The 9,137-nt window shown below is 37.8% G+C and overlaps 1 long non-coding RNA gene across 1 annotated transcript; it reads right to left on the reverse strand.

Annotated features, from left to right (window-relative positions):
• Positions 1-361: 361 nt before the first annotated feature.
• On the reverse strand, positions 362-8,659 carry LOC135081237 (uncharacterized). The gene is made up of 3 exons (XR_010259153.1): positions 8,546-8,659; positions 1,381-1,460; positions 362-399 (listed from the first exon to the last, which is right to left on the reverse strand). It is a non-coding gene; the product is annotated as an uncharacterized LOC135081237 (long non-coding RNA).
• Positions 8,660-9,137: the final 478 nt, after the last annotated feature.

The following is a 9,137-nucleotide window of genomic DNA, read 5'->3' on the forward strand; positions in this document are numbered from 1 at the left end:
GTCATTTCCAAGTTCCAATGGCAGGAGCACGACCCTCTTTAATTTAACACAGGCCTAAAATTTTGACTGTTCTCCCCACGCTGGCCAGACGGGAGGACTGATGCCCACTTGATTTTCGATCTGTCACAGGAATACGTTATGTCTAGTCTACGTGTCTACTTTTCAAAAACCGGGATCGAAACTATCTTAGGTGTTTACTCAAGGTGTAAACAGAAAGCCACATTATTACAAATCACTTACATTCTCCAACCCGCCTGTAGTGGTGAACTCCAAAGGGAACATGATGGTTTCCAGCGGCGTGCGTCGGCGCATCGCTCCGAAGCAAACCGCTCCGCCCACGTAGTATAGCACCGCTGCCGCTGGCACGCAGCGGCCTATGCAGAGGGCGTTGAGAAATCGCTGAAAAAGATGGTAGTGATAAAACATTTTTTTTTGTATTGTAAATTTAATTCTAAGATACAATTAGGCTCGAATATAAGCTCTCTAATGATATACCTACTTTTGATATACCTACTTTTGATCCACCTAGACCCAACAGGTAAAAATGGTGTAGCTGCGATAACGTTCCGTAGGTACCTACGAAACGTTGGTAAAATCCGCTTTTTTAATACTGCTGAAACGGTTGAAGGCTCGAATTTAAAATTTCGGGCACATTTATACCTGATAGGGCCCTGATTATTTGCATCATTAGATTTTTGAAAGGAGACAACATTTTGCTGGGATAACGCACACCGTGCTACCTACTTACTACAGTAGTCTAAATAAAACTTGGGAATTAAAATGTGTCGCAGACACTACACTACACAGTACTTAAAATATTGAGGGCTCTATGAAATGACTACTTTAGAAAATAGGAAGTTAAGTCTTCGGGTAAACTTCAATGATACTAAAAGGTAAGCAAGCTCTATACCATTGGTTCCCAAACTATTTGAGACGCCAACTCCTCAAGTCAAGATTATTTATTGGTCGTATCGAGCAGTCTGGATTGCATTCTCTCAGCGGTCGCAGGTTTCTTACAGATGGCCCGCGTCCCCCTTTAAAGGTCTTTGCGCCCTTCCTGGGGGGCGCGCCTCCCACTTTGGGAACCAATGCTCTATACCAGTTTTTCCGAAAGTGGGCGATAACGCCCCCTTGTGGGCGCTGCAGGCTTAAAGGGGGGCGGTATAAGACCCAGAAAAGAAATCGGGACGTTGTGTAGAGGCTTGGGAGGCGTCATCTACTAGAAGGACTCTTAGACATCGACTGAGCTCGAATCTTGACTACAAAAATGGGGGGCGCTAAAAATAATTTATTCTCAAAGTGGGCAGTAGACTAAATAAGTTTGGGAACCAATGCTCTAAACAATCCAGTGTTTGTGGTGTTTCCCTTTAATTAACTAACCAGTATTCTCCGACGCAGAATAAAAGCTTTCCGTTTCTTCACTTTCATTAACTCCGTGTTTCTTCTGCAGTTTGGACTCTCTGAAATAAGTAGAACAGTTTAATGAATATGCTAAGTACTTGTTTACTTAAGTAGCAAGGATTTTTAATTAAATGAAAAAACGCAATTTCGCGTTAAGTATTTATTACTAACATTGAGTGTAAAGGCACTATCTGTCTGTTTACAAATCTTAATTTTATTTACTTACAACCTTAATTTCTTAAGGATAATAGAAAATTTTTGAGAAATAAGTAAACTGCATCGAGACTTTGTTATTAGATATCCCGCGGGCGAATCCACTTGCAAAAGCTAGTTTCATAATATTACTTAAACAAACCTAACACTACTTACGCTCAGAGATAATAGAAACAGCTTTTACCAGCACTCAGCGTTATAAAAATCCTGATATTTTGCTGAGCATTTTTTTACTTTAAGCTGCTTCCAGCGGTTGCTTGCTTTTTTAGGCAATATGTTTTCTTTCCTCAGGGAACAATCTTAACATTGCACATTTTATCGAAAATACTTTGAGACAATATTTAACATCCGTTATCAATCGATTTCCTGATCCTCTCGCTACATCCCTAATTTGGATAAACTGATGTGTGCGTGCGTCTTTCAAGAATGCGAACAGAAATTAATGTTACATTGTCTACTAACAACTATAAACGATGGTACATCAAACTAAACACTGTGGCTTCATGAAATTGCAAATAACTACGTAAAAATTGGCCTGTATGACAAGTAGGACCACACAGCGGGACCATGGTCCAAAATCCTTATTTGCAACCTTAATGTAGTCATGCATAAATCTTTAATTTTATCTATGGTAGAGTCTAATGTCCATTTGAGAACTTTTGAAAACCTTAATCTAAGTATGTACCTAGGTTTCATTACTACAATCAGTCCTGCAAGCTGTTTTACAGTTTCAATGGACGGTGGAACTTAAACAGAAATCAATCATACAACGGCATACAAAAGCCCGTCAATTAACCTGATTAAGAGACGCGCAACGCATGTAGAGTAAACTTTCAGGTGCTGTAATTTACAGAGAGAGAAATCAGATTGATAATTGCAGGTTTCCAGCAGTTCATAGCTAACCCTTTCTTCTTGTAGATTACAATGGTAATAATTATGTAGTTCGTTTTATCCACGAAGACGCGCCCCAATTTTTGGTCGAGGGAAGCGCGGGGTGCGGGGAGTTTGATCCGAGCACTTATGGATGATTTAGCGTGTACTGATAACACTCAAATATTTTGGTGGAAGAATGGTGGGGCGCGTCTTCGTGGATAAAACGATCTATAACAGCCTAACTAAAGTATGATATGTAGAGTTTCTACTTGCGAAGTTTGCAGAAGCTTGATGCGTCAAGCTAAAGACAGGAAGCAAAAGGGAGGTCTATGACAATAGACTCCTGTAGGGTGGTGAAGATGATGAAATCCCTTATTTCAATTTAAAGAACTAGGTATGCCCCCCTAGGCCCCTAGACAAAGATACAAAACGTGACTGTTGTAATGCCAAATAGATTAGCTCTGGCGATTTCAAATTAAGGCTAGCTACTACGATTAACTAGGTGCGACATAACGCCGCGTGTACCGCAGGCCTACGGCGGCCTCGTTTACGATGCTTAATTAGTGAATACGGGACTATTCCCACCTCTCGTTCCCACCACTGCAACTCCTGTGTAGCCAGGATCTACAGCTTGACCGCCACAAAAACCCAACCAATTAATTAATTAGTGAATGAGTGTTTGCTTTGTTTCCATCGAACACTTGTTATTAACGGATACATTTGCGGAGAACGATCGATGGTCTTTGAGTGAATAACTTAGATGTTATTAATTATTATAATGGGTTTTTCGTACACCAACAAAGTGAGCTTGCTCAGCAATTTCCCAGTCTGTAAACACGCTGAACAAGCGTGCTCGGGCGCCTATTACAATCGCTTTCGGTGTTATAATCGCGCTTAAGTAATTTGCTAACGCCGTTAAATCGATGCCGGTGGGGACCGGACGGGATTTGGGAAGCCTCTAGATAAGTGCCTCTCGGAAGACAATGAATTCATTTTAATATAAAGCAAGCGGGTTTTATAGGTCACCTGGTAGCTTGGACGAATATTCGTCCAAGATGTAACTAGTGATGATGGAGATGGTGACTAAGGTGGTTTTCGTAATTCAGTCTGGTTCACAGGACGATTTAGGTATGTTTATTTAGTAGGTACATTTTAATTACTTACGGAATCTAGTCAATATATTTTTTTTTATGCATAACAAGGCAGGTACTGTACTAATACTGTAATAAATAGTGATAGAGCCTATAATAATTTCATTCAAACTGAAACCTGAAAGGTAAAACTTAACTTAAACGCATTATGTAAACGTTTTGTAGTGTACATTTCGTTTTGTATACCTAGTAACATTCTCAATTTGAGAATGTTACTAGGTATACAAAATCACTTGAAACCTATGTTACAGTTAAGCTTTTACATTTACAAATACACTAGTTTTTATTTCATTCAAAAATACCCAGTAGTTATGATTTTATAGGCATTCAAAGTTCGCTTAAATATTGAGTCCCGCCGACGGTCACGTGACCCCGCGTGACGTACATTCACAGTGTCCGCTCACTAGAAAACGGATATAAACATACTTAAATACATTTTTTTTTGTAAATACAAACTTATCATACATATTAACACCCAGACCCATCACAGAAATTAAAATTGAACCAAACCCAAACTTGACGCGATTGTGTCGTTTTATTGCGAATTACCTTCCAGCTTCATCATTAGACCCCGATTACTATATACAGTGTGAGTCACGTTAAAGTGTACATATGAAAATAGATGAAACTAGACCTATTTTTATCGACAAAAAAGAGGTCAAAAATTTTTTGAGACTTTTTTTAAATTTTTTATAGAATTTTTTTTCTTCCAATTACTTATTGTAAAGAAAACGTAATAACTTTTAAACTAAGCGGTATATCCTGATAAAATAAAAACAGTAATAATGCTAAATAACAGGCTATACTAAAAAAATACATAAAATATACAAAAAAGGCCAACAAATAATAAAAAATGATATTTTTTTAAAAATATCTGCTTCAAAATTCGTGTTTTTTTGGTTATTTGATAAATTTCTCCAAAAAATGCCCCTATAACAGGTGGTTTTTATTACTTTGTATTATTCTCTATCGTAATATCTTTTTAAAACAAAAAATCGCATGTCTCTATCCCTATCACAACATTTGCTATGATCGTTTGAACAAAGGCCTGCCACAACATTATTCTCCGCTACAGTTAGAGACAATTTTAATTTTAACTAAAATGATTATTTTACTTCGAAATCTTTTGTTTTTATTTGAAATCTAACTTGTCTTTATCAAAATAACAAATCTAGAGGCATTTTCAGTTTCGTTGTTAACGAAGCGTTGAATGGCGCGCCCGGAGAGGCTTAGTTCAAACGATCATTGCAAACGTTGTGATAGGGATAAAGACATGCGATTTTTGGTTTTACGAAGGTAATACGATAGAGAATAATACAAAGTAATAAAAACTACCGGTTATAAGGGCATTTTTTGGAGAAATTTATCAAATAACCAAAAAAACAGGAATTTAAAAGCAGATTTTTTTCAAAAAGTATCATTTTTTATTATTTGTTGGCCTTTTTTATGCATTTTATGTATTTTTTTAGTATTGCCTGTTATTTAGCATTATCACTGTTTTTATTTTATCAGGATATACCGCTTAGTTTAAAAGTTATTACGTTTTCTTTACAATAAGTAATTGGAAGGAAAAAAATTTTATAAAAAATAAAAAAAAAAACTCAAAATTTTTTGACCTCTTTTTTGTCGATAAAAATAGGTCTAGTTTCATCTATTTTCATATGTACACTTTAACGTGACTCACACTGTATAATTAAAATACTCATCAATACAAAACGAACGAGCCCAAACTCGATGCATTTAAGTCGTTTTATTATAGAGTTCCTATGGCCACCTTCCAGCTCCATCATCAGATCAGCTCCATGTCATCATAATATTGCATGGTCATCCAAATCACATGTGTTTGCGAAATTTCAGCTTAATTGGTTGCCTGGAAGTTGGTCTTAATTCAGCTTGCAAGATTCCACCCATACAAATATGAGCCAGTCACTGTAATATGACGTCACGCGCATAAAATGGCGGGCCGGCCGCCGCCCGCACTTTTAAAATTCAATATCTTGGAAACTAATTGACGTATCGAAATAATTCTTTCACGTGTATTTTTTATTTTTAACCGAGAATACAGAAAGCTAAAAAGCAAAATTAGTGAACATTCTTCGTGTCTAACTTTTTTTAATCAAATGTGAAATGCACACGTTTAGGATGGAATGAAACCACTTTTATTCTACATTTCTAATTACCTAAGTAAAGACACAAATTCAAAGTGCTCTAAGCACTTTTATTTTAAGTCGAGCGTAAAATACCAAAGAAGAAACCGAACAAAAGAAAGCTCTAGTCGGGGCAATAAACATTTCCAATTAATTCCACAATAGTTCAGCTTAACCGACCAGAGCTAACAATACGTGTAATAATGGTACGTTTACCACAGCTATTCCTGCAATGCGAGTTAAGGTCAAATCACACTATGAGCTAACTAACGCCCGTATTCACAAATGATGCTAAGTATTTTTTATCCACAACGTGGAAGCTCTTGGCCTGTATCTCACCTGATGGTAAGTGACGATCAGGCCGAAGGTGGAAGCGAGCTTCACCCGGAATCCTTAACCACGGAGGAACTGGCTATCTTATACCTCAAACTGCCGGAACACAACAATGCTGTTAACATTGTTGTTATGGCGACAGACTTAGGTAAGATGGTGGTAGCTAGCCAGGCGTACTTAGAACAAGCCCTACCACCAACCAGCCTGCTTCACTTAAGCTTGCTTAAGTGATGCAGCAAATCGAATGCACAGCGTTGAATAGAGCTCTGCGATTGGTAATGTCACCCTGTGCGGCCACGCGCACTGTAAGACATAGTAATAGTAATGTTTGTAAATACGGGCCCACTTACATAACAAGTGGGTGCACGTAAGCTTAAAATATAAGCTTGGTTAAACTATCGTAGCTGAAATGTAGCGACAATAGCGGTAGGCATCGAGGGTCGGTAGTTTGATCCTCTTCGACGGCTAAGTAGATTATTTTAGTAAATTACAAAATTACCTACACGAACATTTATTTAGCTCAGTTGGAGGGGTTAACAAGATTACTTGTAATGTGTATACTTTTAATACTTTAAATTACGTAGGTACCTAATTGTGACGGTAAGTTACGAGTAAAATTCATTTTCGGATTGTCGTTGAAAACACCCCGTAAATTGCAAAATCGCTCAACTATTATCATGCTACTAAGTAGGTAGGTAGTGGGATAAAAAAATATAATTAGTAAGTTAGTATAATATACAGGCAGGAGTGCGACAAAGCTCACTTATCTTGGCTAGGTCCATCTTTAAGGGTAGGTATACCCAACATTGATGAAACAAACGCTGGCCGTAACAGCGTATTACACTTGAAAATTTCGACGGGTTCATCCAGTGTCTAAGTAGCTCAGTTGGAAGAGCATTCGCCCGGCAAGCGGAAGGTCGTGAGTTCAATTCCCGCCTTAGGTAGTTCGATTTTTTAGGTTATTTATAATTTTCAAATTAGGTCCATCTGTTTACTGTTGGCAAGTATAGACATTGTTTAATTAGCTCATATTCAGCTCTTTTAGCTTCTGTATAAAGATACACAGCAACTTACGAGAGCTAAGCTAAGATAAATTAGCTTGCGGTGTGTTATGTGCATTGTTTGTACCTATTCCTAGGCGTAGGGCTGTCGACTCCTAGTTACCTAGATATTTTTCTTTAAATATTATTAGCAATTTGTATTGCCCAAATTACTAATAGTCCTATTAGCCCCGTGTTAAGCTAAATAAGCTTGTGTTACGAGTGGGATCACCACAATAGTCGAGGTGGGATTCGAACCCGCGTTCTTCGGATCTCGAGTCGGCCACTCCGACCCCTTCACCGTTCGGCTATGGTGGCTATAAATTATTTTATTAAAAAGCTATACAAGAAACAAAGGACTGTAATGTTAATTGTTATCAGCATGCATTGGTGATGGAATACTTTTAAATTTTTCATCTCCTATTGGGAGGTAAATGTATAATATATCTGGACCCACCTACAAGGCCATGTAATGTGCTCTACCAAATAATATTAAGAGATTTCATTGGTTTGTCCTGATCTGCTCCCGAACGAATAAATATTAGTTGCTTGATTCAAGACATAATGTAAGTAAGTAGGTAAATAAATCTGATAAGCACCTCCAACTAATTTCATCAAAGATTTCCTACAGTCTCATCACTGAATCGAATCCTGTACATTTACGAGCAAACTAATCATGGAGATATTTTATTATTTTGGTTATTGACAATTTATACGAGTACAACCTTTTCACAAACACTCGAATTTCATAAATTCGTCGTGATGTGCTGAAACTTGGAGTTGGCAACCCCGAGCGTTTGGCTAGCTCCACTTCTTTACTGCTTTCCGATTCTTATGGTTCTTTTATTTGAGTATCGGAAAACGCTATTGGTATGCCAAAATATAATAGAATGAAAGAAAGGTTGGACTCGTGAAAAAGCTTCCTACAACTTCTTAGTTTGCATAATTTATGATCCTTTAGTTATTGTTGACCTTTTAGCGTTCTTATTTTAAGTAGTTTGTATTTCCATGAGCAAATTCTTAAGTAGGTAATACTTGTACCTCGTAATAAGTCTAAAAATATATGATTATCTTTAGATTTGGGAGACCTATTAAATGTAACTAGTCTGTCTGTAGGGGATTGTTACGAGTAGATACTCGTACTTGTCTAAAGAAAATTCTACATAAAGTATTGATAACCTTCAGATTTAGGAAAGTAATGATGAGCTAAATTATGTTTACTTACTCTCAGAAAGCTTTCTCCCTAAACTCTTAGGCTGGGTTGCACCATCTTACTTTAACAGTGACAAACGTCAAAAATCTGTCAAACTCCATACAAAAAACACCGGTTATCGTAATAGTTACCGTCAAAGTTAGGTGGTGCAACTCAGCCTTAAATAATAATTACCTCTATTAAGGCCTGCAGTTGTTCCATTATCTGCACTATGTCTTCTTTTTTCAAGTCGAGTTCTTAGTTTTTCAACCCACGAGCCAACCTTTGCTACCACGCATGTGCTTGCGTTGACCACTGTAAATAAACATGGACTTACTTCGCTATTAAAATTCGCTAATGTCACTTAATTAAGATAGGAAACAGTTGATTAACTTACTGAGGTAAATGTGTATAGGAACAGCTAGTAATGCGTATATTAAAGCTGAAGTTCTGCCCCACATCGTTTGCGGTACTGGAGCTCCGAAGCCTGGAACAAACATAAATGTAAGTAGGTAATTATCTTTTGCCTGCAATTTCACCCGAGCTTCTATGATCTGAGCCCGAGAGGCATGTTAGATTTAACAGACGTAGACACTGAACAGGAACGTCCCGCTGAGGTCCCAGAACTGGCCGGGGTGCAGCTTGGCTCCGCGTGCCATCGCAAGCATCGTCAGCTGACTTCATGCAAAATACACTCTTAATAGCACAAGGAGAAGACTCAAGATGCTTACCCAGAGCCGTCATGACGTAGACACTGAACAGGAAGGTCCCGCTGAGGTCCCAGAAT

Source organism: Ostrinia nubilalis, chromosome 19 (genome assembly GCF_963855985.1).
Source record: "Ostrinia nubilalis chromosome 19, ilOstNubi1.1, whole genome shotgun sequence".
Taxonomy (NCBI): Eukaryota; Metazoa; Arthropoda; class Insecta; order Lepidoptera; family Crambidae; genus Ostrinia; species Ostrinia nubilalis.